Raw genomic sequence first — 25,741 nt, 5'->3', positions numbered from 1 at the left:
TGTTTCTTTCGAGGACTAATGGATTATTGAGGTGCAAACATCGGTTCAAATCAAAACTCCGCTACTGCAGTTGCTTCTTGGAGAGTTTCTTCAAATCTTTCAACTGAACGTCGATATCTTGGGATATTAACGATGATATACAGAGTGGTTTTCTTTTGATCGAAAATTTTATTAAAATATGAGCCTCTTTTACCTTTGTCTTGGATGTTTCGCAAGGTATAATACTTTCCCTTGCATCCTCAGATAAACATTCTAAATACCACAAAGTTACAATATATGGAATAGCATTTACTTTTACATATATTTTAAAATTTACTCTTATTTAAAGCTACATTTAGTGCTAGGTAAAGATAACGTTGCTAATACTGATGTAGTAGAAATGTAAGATGAATTGATAGCTTTATCTGAGGTAAAAAAAAGTCCTAAAAAGCCTCCTGTAACAGGTAAGGACTCATATCTAGATTCAACTCCAAACGTTGCTATTGCATTGCATATTATTTAAACACGACCTGTTTCAGCTTCTGGGGAGAGCAGTTTTTCCTAATTGAAATTAACAAGAACATTTTTCAAGATGCACCATGTCCCAAAACCGTTCATCAGGACTACTATTAATATCAGGTGAAAGCAGTACAAAACATAAGTGTAACCTAAATATTAAGAGACTATTGTCTGTCAGCTACTGTTGTAAGCCATGTTCAGCCAACGCTAGAAATATTACTGCTCTACTACAGTAGCAAAAGTGCACAAACCCGACTTAGAAATGGATCACAAGTTTGTCATTTCAAACTCAAGACGACGAGGAGGGGATTCGAACCCACGCGTGCAGAGCACAATGGATTAGCAGTCCATCGCCTTAACCACTCGGCCACCTCGTCGAGAAAGTCAGCCCCTTCGGACATGAGTTGGCGCGCTCAAGATCATCTTTCTTCATTCTTGATGGTCATTTTCCTCTTCCACCTGCCATTTCACTATTTTGCTTGAGTGATGTCAATCCACCAGGCGTGTCCTGTGCTTCAGTGGCGAGTATAGAGGACACCCTGTTGTACACGGAAAGCACATTGATCTCCTTGGATATGAAAAGTGCCAGATAAAAGCCATTTCTCATCCTGTCTCTTAGTATCAAGGCTGCTAGTGCATGAAAAGGAGGCAACTTGCTCGGCGAGCAGGCTCAGCGCACACCGAACGCAGATGTCTCAGAGCGGTATGTCCACGTGGCTGTAAGCATAGTGCTCTGCCGGCGCCGTGGTTTAGCTGGTTAAAGCACCTGTTTAATAAAGAAGAAATTCTGTGTTCAAATTCTAGCGTAACCTTTCTTCCTGTCTTGTTTTACAGAACAGATCATTTGGGACACTCACAGAGGGCTTGATTTGGTTTAATGCATGTATTCATTTCCTTTGTGGAACTTTTTTAAATCATATATCTTATGAAAGATGAAATGTGAGCGAATTTTGTGTTCACCAAAAGTATGTAAATGCCAAAAAGCGGCGGGTAAGCGTTTCTGTGGTGCATTTGGTTGGCGTGTTCGGCTCTTAACCCAACGTTGGGTGTTTTAAGCCCACCCAGGGACGCACTTCCTCCCATAGTAAACATCATCACCACAGATATTTAATTTGTCCGCAAAACCTTAACTATTTTGATATTTGCAGTAGTAAACAATTGAGGGTTGGTCAGAGGTAAAGACTGCGATAGAGTCAACATTACCGGGAATTTCCAATAATTACCGACAAGGGCAACTTCCAAGCAGATAGTATTCACCCATGGAAATTTATGTTCCAATGTGTGGCGGGAGAATTCACTTATACTCCTGTTGCATCCTCAGCTAAAATAATTAAAAATACAGTGCAAAATTATCTGAGAACTTGACAAGCAAAAACGACAGATCGCCGGAGTTATATTTTAATATTTTCGTATATTTACCTTAATTTGAATTCTAAATGTTAACCTAGTGCTGTTCAATATAATGTAATTTTGTTGTACTTTTAAAATATTTTAGCTGAGGATGCGAGGGAGGATATTACACCTTGCCAAACATCTAAAATAACTGTAAAAGAGGCTGGCATTTTAATAAAACAGGCGATCAAAAGAAAGCTACAAATAGTATGGTATTATGCTCAATATCCCTCGATATTAAAAGTCAGATGAGGAATTTGAAGAAACTATCAAAGAAGCAACGGCAATAGCAGAGGATGTTGATTTTGAACCAATGTTTGCACGTCAATAATCCAGCAGTCTTCGCTTGCCAGACTTCCTCAAGATATTCGGTGTTCTATACAGAAAATCGAAAATAAAGCGCAAATGTGGCAAGAGGGGTGGTCCGAAGCAAAGACTGCGGTAGTGGAGGAAAAAACTCCGCACGATGACTCGTGTCTAATATTCGGCCCCTGAAAGGCATCATATTCGTTGAATTGCTTGTCAGCGTGTGATTTCGCAATGCCTGTGTACGGGCTTATAATTCCGGAATATCAATGGTCAGACGCTTACGATGAGTGATTGTGTTTTGTATTATTTAGATAATTGAAAATAAAACATTTTCAAATTTACAGCTCGAATGAAATAAAAAAGTTCATTTATCTCTTTTTTTAACAACATTGCCATAACTATTCAGATACATCAGAATAGTAACTGAACGTGACAGGACTTTATTGGATTTTAGGAAATTTATTTTTGCGCATCTTCGCCTACGATCAGGAATACCTTCCTGTTTTCAGCGTGTTTATTGTTTCTGCCTGTGATCTCGGAAAGAAAGACCCAGTAAATGTTCACCGAGTTTGCTGTGGTTTGAGAGGAGTGTATGAAGGTAATAAAGGAGGGAGGACGCGCGCATTCCGCATGGGGAGCGCAGAGTAATGAGCCGCACCTGCAGCTCGCTGAGTCTTTTCTCATATAACCGCTCAGCCTGGACACACAGCGCCTCCAGCCTGTGTTGGAGATTTGCAGTTCAGAAAACAGCTGTGTCGAGCAGAAACTGATCTTCCTGCTTTAGTTAAGGTTATTGGACGGTTACTGTGGGGGTATAGCGCTTGTATCTCTCTTCTCTGGCTAAACACTATCTACTGTAAAGTATAGAAATAGACAGAAGCTGAAATACAGCTACAAATACTTCAGTAAGGCCAGGCACATAGGAAAGTTTAATACACATGTTCTATGAATCACTTTGCCTAGATTTTCGAACTCTGTTCGAGCTCTGATATACTGTAATCGTCTCGGCTCCTGCCGCTGTCACTGGGAGAGTGACTGCATTCCGTAGGGCTACAGGTTGATTTCACAATGCCACATTTAGTGAAATACAGGAGAAACCGCAAGGAAAACAATGTTTTAATAAATCTTCTTCTGTTTTTTTTTTATTGCGGTCTTTCACATTTGAATGCATACCTTGCAGTAAATCTTTCCAGATTACAGGCAGCCCAAACAGTTCTTAAGGCAGAATTCGAAGCCTATTTGACTTTCTGCTGATCACATTGAAGAGTTCACGAAGCATTTCCCTGCCTATCATGTGTCCGCAAACTGGTTTCTCCATTTTTCCGTGTTAGCGAGCACAACAGTCGGGAAACATGTAAGATAGTAGCTGTAAGGAGTGGGATATGAACCCACCCGTCTATTCAGAGGACCGGGACACCCAAGCAAGGAAAGACAAGAGTTCTTGAGTTTGGCGCCTGAGACCACTCGGCCATCCTGACGAGCTAGATAAAACGGTCTGTTAAAAGCACCAGTAAAGTAAATGCTTTGCAGGAGACGCGCCAAGTTCCCTGTTGGAGCCTAAACGGTTCGCGGAAATCAAATTTTCGGATCGATTCAGAGTGTGCTTTACAGCCTTTGTGTAATATTTTGATCTGCTAGGGTGCAGTCGTCTTCACAATCTGGATTATCTCATAAAGAGCGACGTCAGTGTAAAACAGCTATCATTTTTAAGAACAGACGTTGTTTTGCATTATTCTAATTGGTTTATTTTCCTGATTGCAATGTATTGTGAAGCATAAAAGCCAGCTGCATAAATCTCTAATTCGCGTCTTTGATGAAGGCGTTTCAAATAGCAGCCAGTGCAGGATTAACGCTTTTAGAGCATGTATTACATTGTAAATAGTAATACATAAGCTTAAATTCGCACACTGTTATTTAGACAGTGCCAACCAGTCTGACCTCCTACAACTTTCTGTGCCGGCTGACTAGGTCTTACAGCAGCTGCAGCCAGAGTAGCCGTAATGGCAACACAGTGCTTGGAGTTCGGCTATTCTTCTGCAGAACCAGCGGTATCGGAATATATTGATCCGCATAAGAAGCGCTTTCGGTTTCTGATCGTTTTTATTGAGCGCTGCTCTAAACTTTACATTTGCTCGTACTAGTTTTCCCTATGAACAAAACACATTTCCCTAATTACATGATTTCACTTTTTTCTTTTCAACAAGTAGAAATAAATAAAATATAATTCCATATAAAAGCCCCAGGCAGGATGGTTGGTGGTCTAAGGCGTTGCATTCAGGTTGCAGTTTCTCCTTGAGGCGTTTGTTGAAATTCCACTTCTGACAAAGAAGTTAGAGTAGAAACGATAAAATCCCTAGGTAGAAAACATCTCTCATTTCACGTGTTTAATGTTAATTGTCTCAGTGGTTGCCTCGGTGATTGATGGATCTTCTCTCTTGCAGGGTAACGGCAAACGTCTTCAGAGAGGGAGTTTCACACGCACGGCTTTTCTTCATCAAGAGCGGAGACAACAGAAACAGACTTCAAACTGAAATGAATTACTTCTTGAGCGTTTATGACCGTCTATAAAAAGCTGAGAGCAGGTGAAAACGTCTTTTGAAATGAGGAAATGTCTGCTGACAGTAAACAGAGCTCACGCTGAGCTCCGGACAAGTGCTCCTCGTTAGTACAGTGCTGAGTACCCCCGCTTGTTGCGCGGGAGACCGGGGTACGTTTCTGTGACAGGGCGCTGGTTTAATTTTTTAACAACCTGACTTCACTTAGAAAGTGTGTACTGTGTTCTAAGTTTCGGACTAGTTAGTGTGGTAGAATATGGAGATCATCCCCAGCTCTGAGCTCAAATGCAACAACATGTCATGCTGAACAAAGTCAGAGCCCAGCTGAACTCAGTGTAGTGCTCAGGACTCAGGAGCATTGTTGAGTTCTAATTAGTACGAACTGCAGGGGTTCTGAATCAGAACATTTCAATTTATCTGATCAGTAAATTAAAATGCAGGACACTGTAAAATAGGATTATTACTGTGTCTCTGTCTCGTTTGTCCCTCACAGTTTAAAATATACCAGAAAGGACACACAACTACTAATGTGATACTTATTGGAAATAGTCCCAAAACAAGCACGTCTGGCAGCTGGTAGACTCCTGTAATTTTGCAGTGACAGAACACTTAGATTTGCAATCTATTTAAATATGAATTTACTAAATTTCAGTTCTCTTCACTCCCCGGCATAACTTAACTCTCACTGTCGCATACTAAAGGCTTATATGCATTAGCTGTGATAAAGCTTCTAATAAACACATACTGAAACTTAGTTTTGTTCCTCATGATCCTCTTCTCGATCCAAATGAAATGTTTAATATGATCCCCCGAGAAAAAAAATGAGTCCATTTCTGCCTGGCTGGAATGATTGATGCCTCATCAAACATTTTGTAATATCCCCGGAAGTTTATACAGTAGAATCCTGGTTCGTCGGTTAAATTCAAGGTAAAAAAGACTAAGGAAACGAGTGGGAAACGATGTCGATCTGTGATTTAAATCATCCGGAACATTGCACAACATTGGGCAGTATGTGACAGAGAGCAGCACCTGACATCCCTTCGATAGCTCAGCTGGTAGAGTGAAGGACTGTAGTGGGAACAGCTGGGAATCCTTAAATTGCTAGTTTGACTCCGGCTCGAAGGAAGGTACTTTAATCAAATAGTTAAAATAGCGAATCTGTTTCATTCAGACATTGATCAAAAGCTCAATAAATGAAGCAGAGGCTCCTGTTCTGAATTCAGCTCACGTCTGATTGTCTTGTTTTGGCCAAGATCTGATCTTTCAATTAAGGGACTACTCTGTCTGCTTTGTAATTCAAAAATACATACAAATGTCAAGTTTTTTGTAGATATAAAGGTTTTCTCTGTTTTCAAAGGATAGCTACTTAATTGGCTTTATGATTTGGTATTGATTTTGTATCGTTGTATTATTAAGTTTGTGCTTTCTGTGTTTTTATCGTATTGTGAACTTATTTTTTAAACAAATGCTTACAAAGGCAGACAAGGCACACATCTGTTTATACCAGCGGTGAATTGTACATTTTTATTAAGTACAATCTACTGTGCACTTTTGGGAGTATAACAGGTTCGATATAAAGTGGCAAAAATATAAAAGGGAAAAATACCCCAGACTGCGTGTAAGGGCGTCGTTGTGACTGTTTTATTTTTAGATAAAGATGGCGTACTGTGCACAAAATGTTGCAGAAACACAATCTGATATTTTAATAACTATTATTTTAATAATTTGACAAGTATGAGGCCCCGGATCCAAATCTTCAGTCCTGATATTTTTAAAAATGATATCTTCCCTTCCTCTCGTGGAAGTCACACGATGTGAACAATTGTTTTTTTTTCACGTTGCGATCCAAAGAGCCTCAGACGCACAGTCAACAGTAACCAAACCAGGATGGATTCTGCTGGGAGCCGGACTGAGCTCATCCTCACTCCCTGTGTTGAAAACAGAATTATCTCTTCCCCGAACATCGTCTACAGCTGCTAGATATTGCTCTGCGTCCTACTGCTCCAGCAATTCCTTTGACCAAAGACAGATCACTTGTGCGCTTTTAACCTTCTTGCAGCTACAGGCGAGACTGAAGCTGGAGATGTGAAGGCACCCGCTGGTGCATGTTCTCCAAATTTCACAATCGCGACAGACTTCTCTTTTTTAAAAAAAAGTAGATATAGCCCTGAAAAAAGCATTAGCTTTATCAGTTTTTACATTCATCAAACATGATATTTTTATTACATTTGTTTAAACATATAGAGCGCTTTTCTGGACACTCCACTCAAAGCGCTTTAGAGGTAATGGGGACTCCCCTAGTGCGCCAGAACACTCACCACACATCAGCTATTAGTGGGGAGGAGAGCAGAGTGATGAAGCCAGTTCAGAGATGGGGATTATTAGGAGGCCATGACTGGTAAGGGTCAATGGGAAATTTGGCCAGGATGCCGGGGTTACACCCCTACTCTTTCGAGAGACGACCTGGGATTTTTAATGACCACAGAGTCAGGACCTCGGTTTTACGTCTCAGCCAAAGGACGGCGCCTGTTCACAGTCCAGTGTCCCCCTCATAATACTGGGGCATTAGAACCCACACAGACCCGCCCAGCGACAGAAACCAGACGGTACCGTGTGTCGGGCTCGGCTGCGAGCAGGACAATGACGTTACGGGGACAAAGTAGAGAAAATCAAAACGGTTCTATAAAAGACCTGTGTCAGCTGTCAGTTCACAGTCTGGACTCTAAATCCACTGATCCAATTTCAAATATCTCTAACACCTGAGATGCGGCTTCTTTCGAGTATTTATTCAGGAGAACATTATGTTAATCATATAGATGACACGTTTAATATATTCAGGTGGGTAGCTACGTCAGCATTCGAATCTGCAAAGGAACAAGTAATACTGTAGGTTTATTCCATGCTGAAAATAGAAGAGAGAAAACAAACCTGAAGAAGGTTTCACAGCTGAAACGTTATGTTTTCTCTCTTCTCTTTTCAGCATGGAATAAACCTATTCCCAGTGGGCGGTGATTCGTCGAATATACGTATATTCACAGCGAAACTACGGCTATACGTATATATACGTCGTTGCGACGTATAATCAACGTCGAATTGCAACCGTAAAATTGACGACATTAATAAACGCATATATAACGTCGAAAACACATCTAACACAGTGCCTGAGGCTTTTTACTGTATATATCGTGTGTGCCGCAACTAGGAGTATACGGCACTCTGCATAGTGTACGAAGTAAATTTATTTTATTATTTTATTAATAAATATAATAAATAAATTAATTACTGCGAAAATAATTTACTTCGTACACTGTGCAGAGTGCCATATACTCCTAGTTTTAAAACTGACAAAAATGTAGAAAACACGTTTCTCACTTAGAATTTAAGATGGGGGTGGGGTATTACTAGTAGCGGCGCAGAACTCACCATGGTGCAATTCATTTACGTGACGGGCTAGTGGTTTAATGGATAACGCGTCTGATTTCGTTTTATAAGATTGTCGATTCGACTTCTCCCGGGGTTTTGTGATTTAAATCAGGCTTTTTGTGCAGTGTGCCTTTTCTCTTGTCGTGGTCAAGATGATTCGCTGCATAAGCTCCTGACTGGGTGTTTTGTACTGCTCTGTTATTTCATTCAGATTACTTAAGTGGTGTACAGATAAAACCCAACTGCGTGGTGTAATTTCCGGGTTCGGCAAACACATGCAACACAGCACCTGCAAACACATCAGCTGATCTCGACGTGAGTTGAACACACAACTTTCTGATCTGGAGTCAGACACGCCACCGTTGCACCACTAGGTCACTCGCCACAAGTGCTTTTAACTCCCCCAAAGAGAAAAATCAGCGTCCCTGAAAAAGATTTTTTTCATTCTCTCCTGTGAGGAGCGCCGCTCTTCCAACGAGGGTCTCTTCTTCCCAGACCACAGATTATTCTTCCCGCCAGTCTCTCTCACAGAGAGCAGACACACCGTCTCCACTAATGTGTTTACTACATCTATATATCTGACCCCCTACAGCCCCGATATACAGCCCGGATATTCGATATTCCCCAATAAAGAACAAAAAATATTCCTGGATAGGATATTTACCACCAGCCTCGTGAACATCTCATCTTGACCTCTTCAAGGAGGAGCACAATTAACACAGAATCCTCTCTCCATTTAGCAAATAACACAAAACACTGTTTACATGTCAAGACAGAAAACCAGGCTGCTCCAGGTGAGGCTTAAACTCACAACCTCGGCATGACCACTAATGATGTCATTTTACATGGCTTGAACCAGGAAAGAGTTTGGAAGTTATGTCAAGAAGTTATGGTGTTGTTTTAATACTTGCCTACTCTTATAATTTTTCGGTCAAATCTTTTATTTGGGAGTACTTTCAATTGATGTTAATCCTTGTCCCGATGCACGATTCTGGGCCATGGTGCATCTTGAATAATGTTCTTATAGGCTTCAGTTTGGAAAAGTGCGCTCTTCAGAAGCTACCGAAACCGCTAATGGTTACATAACACTTAATGCAAAAGCAACGGTCGGGTTTGAAAAAGAATATTACTTGCTATGAATACAAACACTGTTACAGGAGGGGTGTTAGGGCTATTTTAGCTTAGATCATCCATTCATCTTACATTTCTTCTCCATCTATATCAACAGCGAAATCGCTACTGAGCGCTAAAGGCAGGTCCTGGCAATACAATCTTCTTAAGAAAACATTTTTCAAACTATTTCTACTACCATACGTCAAGTAAAAGATACCGATTGCACGCAACTAATAAAATCTCTTTTCCAGGGACGTTGTAGCTAGATGCAAATTACAATCGAAAATGTATCAGCTTTAAAATTTTCTTTTGGATCCACAGGATGATCAGCATGAACCATCAAAGAGCCTGTAGCTGCAAGAAGGTTAAAAGCGCACAAGTGATCTGTCTTTGGTCAAAGGAATTGCTGGAGCAGTAGGACGCAGAGCAATATCTAGCAGCTGTAGACGATGTTCGGGGAAGAGATCATTCTGTTTTCAGCACAGGGAGTGAGAATGAGCTCAGTCCGGCTCCCAGCAGAATCCATTCTGGTTTGGTTACTGTCAGACTGTGCGTCTGAGGCTCTTTGGATCGCAACATGAAAAAAAAAGAACAAAAAACATTTGCTCACATCTTGTGATTTCCACGAGAGGAAGAGAAGATATCACAAAAAAAAAAATCAGAACTGAAGATTTGGATCCGGGACCTCGTACTTGTCAAATGATTAAAATAATAATTATGAAAATATCAGGTTGTGTTTCTGCAACATATCGTGCACAGTACGCCATTTTTTTCTAAAAATACAGTAGATTGTACTTAATAAAAATGTACAATTCATCGCTGGTATAAACAGATGTGTGCTGTGTTTGCCTTTGTAAGCATTTGTTTAAAAAAGAAGTTCACAATATGATAAAAAACACAGAAAGCACAAACTTAATAATATAACGATACAAAATCAATACCAAATCATAAAGCCAATTAAGTACCTATCCTTTGAAAACAGTGACATTTGTATCTACTTTTGAATTACAAATCAGACAGAGTAGTCTCTTAATTCAAAGATCAGATCTTGGCCAAAACAAGACAATTAGATGTTAGCTGAATTCGGAACAAGAGCCTCTGCTTCATCGTTTATTGAGCTTTTGATCAACGTCTGAGTGAAAAAGATTAGCTATTTTAACTCTTTGATTAAAGTTCACAAAAGCACCTTCCTTCGAGCTGGAGTGAAAACAGCGACTTAAGGATTCCTAACTGTTTCTAATATAGTCCGCCACGCTACCAACTGAGCTATCGAAGGGATCTAAAGTACTCCTCTCTGGCACATATTGCCCAATGTAGTGAAATATTCCGGGTGATTAAATTCCAGTTCGACATCAAGTTTCCAACTCGTTTCCTTAGTCTTGTTTACCTTGAATTTAAGCCACAAACCAGGATTCTACTGTATAAACTTCCGGGGATGTTACAAAATGTTTGATGGCATCAATCATTACAGGCGGAAATTCACTCCTTTTTTTTTCTCGAGGCATCATATTAAACATTTCATTTGGATCGAGAAGAGGATCACCATGAGAGACAGAACAAACTGTTTGATTCCGTCTTTATTGGGAGCTGTATCACAGCTAATGGATGTAAAGCCTTCAGTATGCGATAGTGAGAGTTCAGTTATGCCAGGGAGTGGGAGTGAAGAGAACTGAACTGAAATTTAGTGAATTTATATTTAAATAGAGTGTAAATCATCAAAATGTTTTGTCACTTCAAACTTAGTACAACACTACCAGGAGTGGGGATCGAACCCACGTGGACTTCGTCCATTGGATCTTAAGTCTAACGCCTTAACCATTCGGCCATCCTGGTCTACAGCAATATGCTGCTCAGTTGTTTAACATTTGAATATGATTCATCTATTAAAAAAAAAGCGTCCTGTCACAGAAACGTACCCCGATCTCCCGCGGTCTCCCGCGCAACAAGCAGGGGTACTCAGCACTGTACTAACGAGGAGCGCTTGTCCGCAGCTCAGCGTGAGCTCTGTTTACTGTCAGCAGACATTTCCTCATTTCAAAAGACGTTTTCGCCTGCTCTCAGTAATTAATGTCGGTTTGAAGTCTGTTCCTGTTGTCTCCACTCTTGACGAAGAGCAGCCTTACGTAGGAGACTCCCTCTCTCAAGAATTTTGCCATCACCCTGCAAGAGAGAAGAGCCATAAACCACCAAGACACTTAACATTAAACACATGAAATGTGAGATGTTTTTTACTTAAGGATGTTACCGTTTCCACTCTAACTTCTTTGTCAGAAGTGGGATATGAACAAACATCTCTAGGGGAAACTACAACCTGAACGCAACGCCTTGGACCACCAGCCATCCTGCCTGTGGCTCTTAAATGGAATGATATGTTTTATTTCTACTTGATGATAAGGGAAAAAAAAAGTTAAATGTAATTAGGGAAATGTCTTTTTTCATGGGGAAAACAAGTCTAAGCAAATGTAAAGTTTAGAGCAGCACTCAATAAAAACTATCTGAAACCGGTAGCGCTTCTTATGCGGGTCAGTATATTCCGATACCAGTGGTTCCGCAGAAGAAATAAGAAAAGCTGAACTCCAAGCACTGTGTTGCCATTACTGCTACTCTGGCTGTAGCTGCTTTAAGATCTACTCAGCGGGCACAGAATGTTGTATGAGGTCAGACTGGTTTGCGATGTCTAAATAACAGCATGCGAATTTAAGCTTATTTAAGTAAGAGTATTTAGAATATAATACATGCTCCAAAAGCGTTAATCCTTCACTGGCTGCTATTTGAAACGCCTTCATAAATGACACGTAATAGAGATTTATGCAGCTAGATTTTATGCTTCACCATACATTGCAGTCAGGAAAATAAATCAATTTTCTTTAACACCTCTGGATAAAGTTCTTGGATAAAGTGGAGCAGGTTTCAGACCTCTGCGTACAGCGCCCTTGATGTCATTTTATTTTTACAGCAGCAAGCATCCTGAAAGTTTTTTTTATATTTTTTTATTTGAACAACAAAAATACATATAATACAAAAAAGATCACATATGACGTATCAACAACATCGTCAGGGGCACGTGCTATAATCCAATTACACTTTCTGAAAAATCTACTGTCCATGCAAATGTACATGCTGATCTACAGGGTTCTTTTCTGCACTGAGCTGCTCATTTGAAATCCAGAAGGCAACACAGACGCGCTCCTATACCAAGAGTCTTATCTGGACCACCTGGGTAAAAAACAGGAAACCTAAGCACTATTCTATACTGACAGCTTTTGAAAAGGAGCTCTGTAATATGCACAAATACAAAGTCAAGGTATAAATACTCCATAGGTTTAAAATTCAGCAATATGAATGGTCAGTTGTTTACAATTGGAGTTTTTATGTTTCGTATGATTTAGCGACTTTTTTTCAACATGTAAAAAAAAAAACAGCACACCTAAATGACAAAGCCTTAGAGCTACAGAGAAAAAACAAATTGCGTTTAAAGTAATTTTAAAGGCTCGAGAAAACATTGCACTATGAACGCAAATGTTTGTCTTCTTTGTCGCACTTACGTTTTGTTGCTTTAGCAAATTTCATGCAGTTTATTTCTGACACAAGACATAACAAGCTTGTGTATTTATGACAAAAAATCAGGGCAACAATTTTCATTGACCTTGAAACTAAAATTGTTAAAAAGTAAGTTAAATGCACATATAGTAAATATATTTTCTCATATAATGGTGTGTTTTTCTGTCTAAGAATCCTTCATGAATGGTTTAACAGACACTTTGCATGATTAAAACAAATATTTACGAATTTTAACGTTTTATACAATAAAGTTTTATTGTGAACATGAGCCCTGTTTATCGATATCACCAATACAGTTCTGGATTTTATTCTGCCTTCCTACGCACATATGAATTTTCTTTCACACAACAGCTCGCATGTGTGGTAGGGTATTAGCGCCAGGGATAAAAAGAATGATGTTGGCTTTTAAATGATAAACCATTTGCGTTTATACAAAATCACAATGCGTTGTCGCAGACATTGGGACATACTCTGTTTAAACACCTGTCGTTTTCTCTTATATTGGCTCCTGTGCTTCGGTCCATTTGAGAGAGAAGACACTGAAAAAGTCGTGTGAAAGTGGATTTTGCACCTGCGCCAGTGCTGTAGTGGTATCATACAGACGCTCATACAAATCCATCACACGCTGAAAGCTCCGGAAGGCAACATAAAATATTGCTCTGTCTGTTGGTGGATTAGGTATGCACGCTTTTTCCAATGTAAAATACAATGTAAAAAGATCAAATTTGATTCAAAATCGATTAATGTAAAAACCAATAAAGCTCATGTTTTTTATCTAGTTTTATCTTTATCTATATCTATATCTAGTTTTTCAAAGGTCTTTTAAAAAAAAAGTTTATCGCGATTGTGAAAGTTAGAGAAGGTGTACCAGCGCGTGCCTTCATATCGCCAGCTTCAGTCTCGCCTGTAGCTGCGAGAAGGTTAAAAGCGCACAAGTAATCTGTCTTTCGTCAAAATAATTGCTGGAGCAGCAGGACGCAGAGTACCATCCAGCAGCTGTAGATGGTACTCTCAGTCCGGCTCCCAGCAGAATCCATTCTGGTTTGGTTACTGTCAGACTGGGCGTCTGAGGCTCTTTGGATCACAACGTGAAAAAAAAAAGAACAAAAAACAATTGCTCACATCGTGTGATTTCCACGAGAGGAAGGGAAGATATCACTTAAAAAAAACAGAACTGAATATTTGGATCCGGGGCCTCATACTTATCAAATTATTAAAATAATGATTATTAAAATATCAGATTGTGTTTCTGCAACATTTCGTGCACAGTACGCCGTATTTAACAATAAAACAACAGTCACAACGAGGGCTTTACACGCAGTCTGGGGTATTTTCCCTTTTTATATTTTTGCCACTTTATATCGAACCTGTTATACTCCCAAAAGTGCACAGTAGCTTGTAAATAAAAATGTACAATTCACCGCTGGTATAAACAGATGTGTGCCTTGTTTGCCTTTGTACGTTAAAAACACAAAAAACACAAACTTAATAATATAACGATACAAAATCAAAACCAAATCATAAAGCCAATTGAGTACATATCCTTTCCTTTGAAAACAGAGAACACCTTTATATCTACAAAAAAAACGTGACATTTGTATATTCTTTTAAATTACAAAGCAGACAGAGTAGTCCCTTAATTCAAAGATCAGATTTTGGCCAAAACAAAACATTCAGACGGGAGTTTAATTCGGAACAAGAGCCTCTGCTTCGTGGTTTATTGAGCTTTTGATCAACGTCTGAGTGAAAAAGATTTGCTATTTTAACTGTTTGATTAAAGTTCACAAAAAGCACCTTTCTTCGAGCTGGAGTCAAACCAGCAACCTAAGGATGCTTCACGATTTCCAATACAGTCCTCCGCTCTATCAACTGAGCTATCGAAGGGAAGTGGGGAATACTGTTTACCTTGAATTTAAGCCACGAATCAGGTTTCTACAGTATGAACTTCCGGGGATATTACAAAATGTTTGATGGGGCATCAATCGTTCCAGGCGGATATTGACACCTTTTTTTCTCGAGGGATCATATTAAACATTTCATTCGTATCGAGAGGAGGATCACCATGAGACACAGAACAGTTTCATTCTGTCTTTATTAGAAAGTAGTGTTTGTGCTACATTAATAATATTTTCGTGGAAATATAGAAGTTGTAATTTTTAAAACTTATACTTGAATCGAAATGTGGTTTTGAGTTAAATATTAGCATGTTAATGTAATTAGTTTGTGTTTGTCATTACTATATATATTCCCATGTTACTATAATTTGTAGCTGAAGTTTACTAGTTGTGTTTTTATGATGATTATCATGTTTATTACAATATTGTATAAAATGCATAATTTGAACTACATATTTTTCAGGTGTGAATAATTGTATATTTTCAGAATAAATTTCTAAACCAAATAATTTGCTTGATTTACTAGTTTCTACACCTATAAGACCTATCTTTGATATATAATAGACCTTTAACTACATAGGTATAACAGTCCTCTAAATGTATCCGTATAATAGAACTCCAACCATTTATGTATAATGGACATACTGTATAATCAGAGATGTCTAATTGACGTATAATGATATACGTATATTAGAATTTCATTCTAGACCCATTACAGACCACATTTATATGTCTAAGGTATGCGTTTAATCAACGTATATTCTACAGTACATCTTTTGCCCACTGGGGAGACACTACAACAGGTAATCATGAGCATCTGTAAAAGCTCTCTACCTGCCCACTCTTAACAGAGACGTGACGAGGGTCTAAAGGGAAATTTTGAGCCGTAGAAACATTTTATCATTCTGTACTTTCCTGTGCAGTCAGGCCAATTCCACTTCAACTGCGCCCGACAACAGAGGTCGTTTTGAAAACAATGAGAGTAAAGGGACACTGCATATCTGCAGAACATCACCTCCGAGTTTCAGGACAGTAACATCAGAGATTGGAAGCTAGGGAGTTTCAGGTCTGTTTTTTTATTATAGGTTCATGAAAGTCATACCTTTGCAATAAATATTTCAGAATCCCAGTCAAATCCAGTACAATTGCTGCACAGATCTGCATTCTACAATAAGAAAACTGTCCGTTTAATCAAACACGCCGCATAAAGCATTTTTAAAACAGGAGATATCGTTTTGGAATGCATCTTTCTATAAAAATAAAATGATTTGAAGGGCGCTATAAGCAGAGGTGTGAAAGCCTGCTCTACAGAAGAACTATATCCAGAGGTGCCAAATAAGTCGAGGTTTCACCTCGTGAGAGAAAGCATCTCAGAAAACGAAGTTGCAGTCGCTTCCATGCCTCATAACACCACTAGGTCAGACAACAAGAGCTGAAGAGCCGCTGTCGAGAGTAACGCAGCCGAGCTCTCTAAGGAGCTGGATTAAAGCTCCAGTCTCTTGTCAGGCCCCCCGGGTGATTCAGGGGCACGATCCGGCACACTCGCTCCCCGGCTTGCAGGCCCGGTCCGTTCCGGTGACTGCCACCGCCACTGCCTCTTTTTCCCCCGGCTCCGGCAAGCCCGCGTCCCTCGGCCTTCGCCGGGCCTGCCCTCCACCAGGTGAAGTCGCTCTCCCTGCCACACCAACTCCTGCCAGCCCAAGTACAAATTGGCCCCTGCCTGCTGCAGCAGGTCCAGCCCCAGGATGCAGTCCTCCTGGATGGGTGCGAGGTAGCAGGGGTGGCGCACCGTCACTGTACCCAGACGGAAGGCAAGCACCTGTTTCCCCTGGACTGCAGCAAGCTGTCCCATCACGGTCTTCAGCTGCAGGCCGGAGGCCTCCCATCCTGGGGGGTTGGTGCCCTCGGTGTCGGGGAGGACGCCAGGCCGGAGTAGGGTTACCGATGAACCGGTGTCGAGCAGGGCCAGGCAGGGTTGGTCCTCGATTCGGCAGTGGAGGTACAGGCCCTGGCTACAGCTGACTCGCCCCACAGTGGCGTGCAGGGCGCCGGTCTTCACAGCGCTCTCCGGAGCTGGGGTTGAGGTGTTCCAATGGCGGCCGTCCCCGCGCTGAGCCGCCCCGTTCCCGTTTCCCGATGCCGATGTAATTGTGCGAGGCTTTGGGGCCCGGCAGTCCCGGGCTCGGTGTCCCCTCTTCCCACAGCCTTGGTAAAACCAAAACCGTTGGTCAGCCGGCAGGGCGCACTGCATCTGCTGGTGCTTCCAGCCACCCCAAATACGGCCTCAGCCCATGTAGCAAGGGCCAAGGCCTGCCCCAGCGAGGCTGGCGCGGCCAGCTGTACGTGGTGCCGCAGCTCCTCAGGTGAGAGGGCCTTGAGAAAGGCCTGGAGAGCCATCTCCCGCTGCGCCTCCTGGGGGAAAGCTGGGTATCCTTGGCGGGGAGGAACATGACATCAGCGGCGACCGAGCCCAGTCGCTCTCCTGGTCGGCGCCGCCGTAGGGCCGGACTCTCCCACATCAGGTCAGGCGCCTCCTCCACCTCCAGCCGGAGAGCTGCTGCCAGTGCTGCATATTCTCCTCTGTCCTCCTCCGGGACATCCAGGAGCAGCTGGCAGGCTGCTCCTTCCAGCGCCACAGCCAGGTGGCTGGCCATCTCTGCCCGGTTCCAGCCATTCGTTCGGGCCGCGAGCTGGAACTGCCTTAGGTTTCCCAAGGTGCTTCCCAGTCGTAGAAACCGGATCGCACCCGCGCCGATGAGTGTGGGAATCGCTGGTCGGCTCCGGCAGGGAGGATATCTTCTCTCTGGGGTATCCGCTGGCCAGGAGTAGCAGCCAGTTGCCCCAATTCTACCGGCAGAACCACTACTGAGTAGCCCTGGTAAGGGCTGTGGCCACCTGTCGCACCCAGGAGTTGCTCAGGCTCCATATGTGCGCTGCCGGTGGGTTCTGTCTCTTTTAGAGTCAGCCAGCGCTTGACAGAATCGGTTAATGTCTGCCACGGTTTGTTCATCCTGCCCGCTTCTGACACCAATGTAGCATTTACAGGTTCTTCTCAGGACAAAGGACCAATGGAGATGAGATAAATGAACCAAACGATAGCTTTATTCTTTATCAACCACACAAAACCAAACACAGAATATACACACACATGAGGAGACTGACGGAGCACGTAAACATCTTCAGGGTGGTAATTACTTAACAACAAGCTACAGATGCAGCCATTCAAAATGCACGGGCGATACCGCATTATTTTCCGGTACGCTGTACGCAGTCTACCTCAAGTTACCGGTAAATACCGCGAGTTACCGGTAAATACCGCTAGTTACCGTAAATTCTCCTATAATACGACAAGCTAAATAATAGTATCCGGAATTTCTGCAAGGTGGAGCTAATAAAGCTCAACCTCTCATGTTTGAGCTGTGGCCATCAAAGTCTTTAACGGAGATATTACTAATAGTATTAATAATGAATGACCTTGGACAAGCTATAAGTGTAAACTCAAAGTATTGCCCTGGTCAACATTCTTTCTTTCATTGACCGTCTTTGTAAAAATAACACCACAGCATTTCACAATCACGCATTTGTTTCCAATCATGCAAAGTACAGTAATTTTTGAGAATCGATTCACCATGCCTTTCACATGCTCATAAAAGAGATTGATTTAGGAACATTAACATATTACCGTATAAAAACTGTACTGTATACTGTACAGTATGTATATGTATATTTAATGTCTTAACTGTGCCCGTTTAAGTATTGAATATTCATATCTAATTTTACCACTGAAGGGAAATCTTAGTAGCTGAGCATAAAAAGAATAGGAGCATACTGCAACGCGTGTGAAGGCCATAAACGATATTAATTTTGGAACATAAACATACAGTATATGGCTGGTCTCGGTACTTTAAAGAAAACATACACGAAACATGGTTTCATTATGACCAGAATCGGTCTTGAGATATTTTTAACTTGATTTACAGTATTTGAGAGGTATGTCTTAACACCGATACTACAGTACGTAAATACTGCTCACGTATATGTTTCTAGGTTTATATTATGCATTTCATACGGTCAAATTACTTTTGAGCAACTAATAAGAAGCGCGAAACGATATGCCCAGGGCGTTTTAGTTTCGTTTTGTGCTGGGACTCTGCTTTAACAATGTCGCCGTGGATTGATTAGAGATATCAAGTACATACAAGTCATTTTTTAAATGTTGTAGTTCGTCTTGTAAAAATGTTACGAGTACATCATCTATCAACAATTACACAGGTTCTGTTTCCATATTGCGGATTTTGGTTACATAATATTATTTTCTAAATTTCACGATGAGAATATATGATTTGGGCAAACAGAGCCGCAAAGAAGTACATTATGGGTTGTTGTTTTTTTTTTGCAGTTTTATCTAGAACAAGCGATGCTTAAACCTTTGTCTGATTCTTGTGAAACTATCCACACGACAGTTACAGTACCTAGGAGTTGACTTCAGTGATGTCACTGATGGGATGTTTCTAAAAATCCATCCTCTGTAAAACACCTTCTCTAGTTGTTCTGCATATGTATTCGCTAATGAAGCTGTGTGTTCTGAGCCTGGATCTCTACGTTTCTGTATGAACCAGCTTAGAGGGCTAAAGACAACTTGTGTTTAAATTGAGTGTAAGGTAATTTATGCTTCTAAAGTCATGGTCAGCATTTATTATTGTACTGTGCTGTAAACTTGTTCTGTGCCTAGTCACATTATTTTATACCGTTTTTATAGCGTTATCAAATCTGGTGGCGCTGTGTATTAGTTTCTTGACTCCCATGTCACATGGTCTGTGATTGAATCCCATGGAACTATGACTATTTTTTAACAAACATTTCTTTGAAAAAATGAAACGTTTCTCTTGGTCAGAGATTAAATAAAACCTCACTCGCACCAAACAAATTTATATTTCTAAATATCACAACATGATTGAATTTAAGTCTTTTTAATAACAATGAATAGTCACCTATGCGTTACAAAATAAACATTTATATTGATTTGAATCGCGTTTTGATTTAAATCGTAAACGCGTGTTTAAATATATGTGTTTAAAGGCGATATACTGTATAAAAGCGCTGATTCTTATGGAGTGTGTTCCGCCGGGGATTCAAAAAATGTATTTTTTTTAATCGCGTATCTAAGGAAAATTGCAGTATAACTTTGTTCATGCACAAACAGTGGCATGTTACATTATAATTTGGGTGTCTCCTCTTGCCAGAAAGCTCTAAATTGCATTTTGAGTGCGGTTTTTGACTTTTTCTAAATTGCAACCCATAAATAAAGCTGATAAAGCTTAGACTAACTGTATTCTAAACTGTATTACAACGTAAATTGCAAAAATGCACTTGGAATCTGTCCAAGCCCTCCTACGAAAATTATTTAAACTGCGACACTGATCATTCATCTCTATATAAACTTTATTTTATATAGCGTTTTAGGCGAATAGGTAATTAGATTGCTCATAAACCTAATCGCTTTTTCTACATAAACACAGCGTGATTGCTCTCTGAAAATGCTTTTCCTTTATATTTAGGCTCAGATTTCAACTATAGATAGCATTATTATAAACTTTCTTGGAAAAATGTATTTTATGTAAACCATGTTTGCTATTAATTCATTTAGGGCTAAAATATGTTCATTGTCTTCCAATCGAGTCGAGTTGACATTAGAAGCTTGCCACTCCCGGACTGTTACACCAACGCATTAGCATGTTAAAGCGATTTCATTGAGGAGCCCAGCTACCAGTTAACACTGTACTTCCTACTTTGAAAATACCTGTGAAACCGGTTTAATTCGTCACAGCCAGCACTCCTGCAGAGAGGGGGTTGTACTCGTAAAGTAGAAGCAGGCGAGATTTCTAGCGAAAGACACCTCCCCCCCCCCACTCAAAAACCCAGTAAGCAGTAATGCTTTATGTTGAAAATTGAGGTGGATTTTGTTTATGATAAAGAGGAGAAACTGGGATGGGAGGAGTGTTTGGTTTTGCATAAGGGGCGGGACTATGATAATTGGAGGAATTTGCGAGAGTATAATGGTTTGATATATTTGATTTTGTATTGTGGTCGTTATCTATGTTTTTGGTTGGTATTATGTTTATATGGTTGTTTTTGTTGGTTGGTTGTTATTATGGTTATTAATAATACGATCTATAGTTGAAATCTGAGCCTAAATAAAAAGAGAAAGCAAGTGATTAGGTTTATGAGCAATCTAACTACTTATTCGTTTCAAAAGCTATATAAAATAAAGTTTATTATTAATTTGCTGGACAGAGCGGTGAACATTATTATGCAAGACAAAGATAACGATCCTGATCAGTTTAGAAATCTGTGTCAGGTTTTTACTTCTTAAACTTTTAAAATACACGTTTCGAATAGAAAGAAATCCTCTTCCTGGTACAGTCGCATGAAGAGAGAGGCAAAACAGCCCTACACAGCCCTGTCGCAGTACACGAATATAATCATATCGTTATTAAATTCTTTAGATACGCGATTCCATATTATATTAGCAGAAAAGCTTAAACTACCACTTTTTCACATGCTATTTCACATGTTAGTTAAATTTAATTTATTTATATATTATATATTTATATCTCTGACAAAGGGAAACATCTCATTTTTCCAAAGAAATGTTTGTTCACAACGGCGACTGTCAGAAGATAGGACACAGCGGCTCAGGCACCCGCTGAATGGAAAAGGGGCACTTTAATGTTCTGTATGGCTAATACTAAAGCCAATACTAATATTCAATACTTTAATATCCTTTTCTGTATGTTTAACAATAGTGGGTACTGGCCTAATTCGTCCCTGCTCCCGTTGTTAGGTGTTAATGTGTTGTTAAGTGTGAATTTGTAGCTGTTTCCCTGGGGTCTGGATTTTTTTCTGGAAAACCATAACTGGTCTTGTCCAGATTGACTGTCGGCGCCCAGGTCTGATCTTTGTCTTCTAAGATCTCTGTGTACAGTGGAACCTCCTGTCCAGCCAGCACATGTCCACAGACATTCACAACAGCGACATATCATAAAACGTTTGCACATATAGTGTGCAAAAATGCACTTTATTTACTAAAAATAAGACAGAGATACTGTATCAATTTATGTTGCATTAGCCTGATTATGATTAAAAAAACACATATAATTAAACACGCGTTTGCGATTTAAATCAAAACACGATTTAAATCAATATAAATGTTTATATTGTATCGCATACTGTCCAGCCTCCATTTCTCTATACAAATTTACTCTATTACACACACACACAATAGAAGCAGGAAGCAGAAGCAGGGACCGTTGTCAGAAGGGAAGAAGGTGACTATTCATTGTTATCAAAAATGACTTAGAATTGATCATGTTGCGATATTTTGAAATATAAAAGTCAATTGATTGTCCATAATATCGCTATTCTATTTTTTCGAAGAAATGTTTATTAAAAGAAAAGTCCAGCACCAGCTGGAATTGAACACACAGTCTGAAAATTGCTAATCAGGCACGTAGACTAGTAGGCTACAACACAACTCGCATGATAGGGAGGCGAAACAGCCCTACATAGCCCTGTCGCAGTACACGAATATAATCATATCGTTATTAAATTCTTTAGATACGCGATTCCATATTATATTAGCAGAAAAGCTTAAAACTACCACTTTTTCACACGCTATTTCACATGCTAGTTAAATACTTCGATGCTTGAAATGTTTAGGGAGAAATGGAATACCGGTGTGTATTTTTCTTTTAAAGTACCGATTCCTGGAATCTGACTGGCTGACATCCTTCTGAAGTGGTTCCATAAAATCTGGTATACGGAAAAGAAAGCGTTGATTAAAAAAGCCTGGATTCTCATGTATCTCATACAAGTATCTTTTAATACAGTCTTTGCTGTGCTCTTGAGGATCCTTGTGATATTTTGAGCTCTAGTTGAATGATAAGTGTCACATTTTAAATCATTTTCGTAGTTAGAAATTATGAAATGCCCTGTTAAAAGCAAGGGAGTTTTTATGCCCGTTAAAGTAAAACAAAATGCCTGACAAAATATGGCTTGGACAGATTTCAAGTGCTTGTACAAATGTGCTAAAGAAATTATACTTTGAGTATACAGCTTGTCCAAAGTCATTCATTATTAATACTATTAGTAATATCTTCAGTAAAGGCTTTGATGCATAAATATTTCTGATAAAGGTAGGTTGTGTACTTTTGTCCAGCTGAGCAATCTTGCTTTCATAAAATATATACGCGATTCAAAATTATATTCCCTTTTAATCAAATTCTAAAAGTATGCCTGTTGACTCCGGTATCTCTTTAGTTAAAGACTTCGATGCTTAAAATGTTTAGGGAGAAATGAAATACTGGTGTGTATTTTTTCTTTAAAGTACCAAGACCAGCCATATACTGTATGTTTATGTTCCAAAATTAATATCGTTTATGGCCTTCACATGCGTTACAGTATGCTCCTATTCTTTTTATGCTCAGCTACTAAGATTTCCTTTCAGTGGTAAAATTCAATATCTACAACGGGCACAGCAAAGACGTTTACTGTAAGTCTTTCTACGACAGACCAACGGACCACGAGTGCCCCTGTCGGTCAACCAATCACGTACTGCGGTGCCTCGCATCATCTTGCGTCACAATGCGCGATGCCACCTGCAGTACGTGTCTATAACACGCACTTTGAATGGCTGCGTCTGTATGTGATCAGCTGATATTAAATAGGACTAATACGAATCAATACAATTGATGTCTGGCAAAGGCAAATAACCTTTGTACATGATCTGGAATGTGACTGGTTAAATTTCAGCACAGTTGCTACCCCCTTTATAAAGGGTGTGCACACGTATACAACCAAGACATTGAAGGTTTTTTTTTATTATTGTTCCAAAAAATGTTCCATTTGTTTTCTTTCTTAAATGTTGTTGATTAAAGGATCTTATTAAATGTGAAAAAATCTGATTGTGAAAAGGTCAAATTCTTTGTGAAAAAATCAGTAATGTGAGGAAAGATGAATTGTGGGAGTCCCTTGACTCCTCGTGTCGTACTGTATTTCTCTCTCATTCTACTGGGAGTGGCGCCGTCACTTCTGGATAAAGTCCGTCAGTGGTCATTCCAGACGGGTCAGGTACGACTGCGCTTCGGAACAAGAAGAGACGTGACTTGCAAGAATCCCGACAGTATCGCTTTTCTTGTGGGGCCTGGATAGCTCAGTTGGTAGAGCATCCGACTTTTAATCTGAGGGTCCAGGGTTCAAGTCCCTGTTTGAGTGGTTGTGCTTTTCTTCAATCTATTGTGAATGTCATTCTAAACCATCTTTTCTCTTTCCCTCTACTAGCTGTACTGTGGTTATTTTAAATGTTCATCACTTGTATTTTCTTTAGTGTTTCCTTTCACAAACCGAAAATGTTCAAGGTGATCTTCTCACCACACTCCACGTAGATAAATTAAAAGAAATCATAGTAGAGTAAAGGACACGCAGTGAGGAGCTCCCGCAGTGAGTACTCCTGAATACGACAAGAGGAAAGGCACACTGCACATCTGCGGAACATCGCAAAGTATTTTTTTTTTATTAAAGGTTCAAGGAAACCTGAATATGTTTGCTAGAAGTATTTCAGAATCACAGTCAAATCGAGTACGATTGCTGCACAGATCTGCCGTGTTGAAATTAGAATACTGTTTGTGCGCTGTTCAAAGCTTTTCTAAAACTACAGAGATACGTTTCGGAATGCGTCTTCCTGTAAAAATAAAATCTCTACACGGGCGCTATAAGCAGAGTCTGAAGCTTGCTTAACAGAAGAACTATATTCAGAGGGCCAAAGAAGTGAATATTTCACCAAGTGAGAGAAAGCATCTCGAAAAAAGGAGGTGCAGTCTCTTCCATGGAGCATAACACCACAAAGTCAGACTACAAGTGCTGAAAAGCTGCTATCAAGCGTAACCCTGGTCGAGCGCTCTAAGGAGCTGGATTAAAGCTCCATCTTTTCGAGGGCGTCAGCTGGAATCCCACTGCTGCCCAGTATCTCCTTGTTAAGAATCATGGTTTTGTTGTTGTAGATTCTGCGCGATTAAATCAGTTTCAATAGAATTCATTTGAACAGTCATATTTGTTTTATTCCTCCTACCATGGCAATTTGTGCTCAAAGATTGAACTTTTTTGTTTTTTAAAAAACGTGCTAGCCTTGATGGGAAAGTAAGTGGAACTGCAGGCGTGGTGGCCAAGTGGTAAGACATCGGTATCAATTAGGTCAATAATCTGTTAAATATTTTATGCCATTTTTCCATAGATGTTCACATTGGAACAGTGAGAAAGGTGTGCCTGGATGCACTTGAACCATCACCTTACTATAATTTTAGTCCCAACCTGGCCGCACTAAGCAATTGTACCACAGAGACTCCAAAGAGTCTGTTTTCTCCATTTGCAGTTTTGCGTAAAAAATAATCTGCACTTTTAAGCAAGTATTGTATTTCAAATTTTGCAAATTTCTTGAAAAACGTTGTTTCAGAGAGAAACTGAGTAGACAGGAATAGCCCAGTCAGTAGAATATCGAACTTTTTATCTCTAGGTCACTAGTCAGGCGACTGGTTTTCTTGCAACTACTGTGAACCTGCAAAATAGATGGTCTTTTGTCCCTCAGTTTTCAAGTTGTTCTATGAATGTTTAAAATGTTCAATATTTTTTATGCTCTTAAGCACTTTCCGTCACAAAGTTTATGGTGTTCTTGGTGCTGTGCTGCACATCGATAATGCAGACGAGAGCACAGGTAATAATACAGGACAAGCAGTGAGGAGCTACTGTAGCTTTCAACTCAGTGCAGAGTCCAGAGGGAGGCCTAGGTCGCTAAACGATCAACAGATATCTAATAATGACGTTCACAAAGGTGACAATACATTTTTTTCAACATATCCTTACATTTACCTGTACAGCACAACATATTTTCTATACCCTCAAACCCCCAATGTAACGACTTTCTCCTGAGAAACACAAGTATAG

General features: G+C 40.1%; 2 non-coding genes across 2 annotated transcripts; both read right to left on the bottom strand.

Annotated features, from left to right (window-relative positions):
• Nucleotides 1-793: 793 nt before the first annotated feature.
• Nucleotides 794-875, bottom strand: trnas-gcu (transfer RNA serine (anticodon GCU)). The gene has a single exon. It is a non-coding gene; the product is annotated as a tRNA-Ser (tRNA).
• A 10,166-nt stretch (nucleotides 876-11,041) lies between these two features.
• trnal-uaa (transfer RNA leucine (anticodon UAA)) lies at nucleotides 11,042-11,123 on the bottom strand. The gene has a single exon. It is a non-coding gene; the product is annotated as a tRNA-Leu (tRNA).
• Between the last annotated feature and the right edge of the window lie 14,618 nt (nucleotides 11,124-25,741).

The sequence above is a fragment of the Atractosteus spatula genome (genome assembly GCF_055471065.1).
Source record: "Atractosteus spatula isolate fAtrSpa1 chromosome 10 unlocalized genomic scaffold, fAtrSpa1.hap1 SUPER_10_unloc_7, whole genome shotgun sequence".
Classification (NCBI taxonomy): domain Eukaryota; kingdom Metazoa; phylum Chordata; class Actinopteri; order Semionotiformes; family Lepisosteidae; genus Atractosteus; species Atractosteus spatula.
This window is presented reverse-complemented; position numbering and strand designations above follow the sequence as displayed.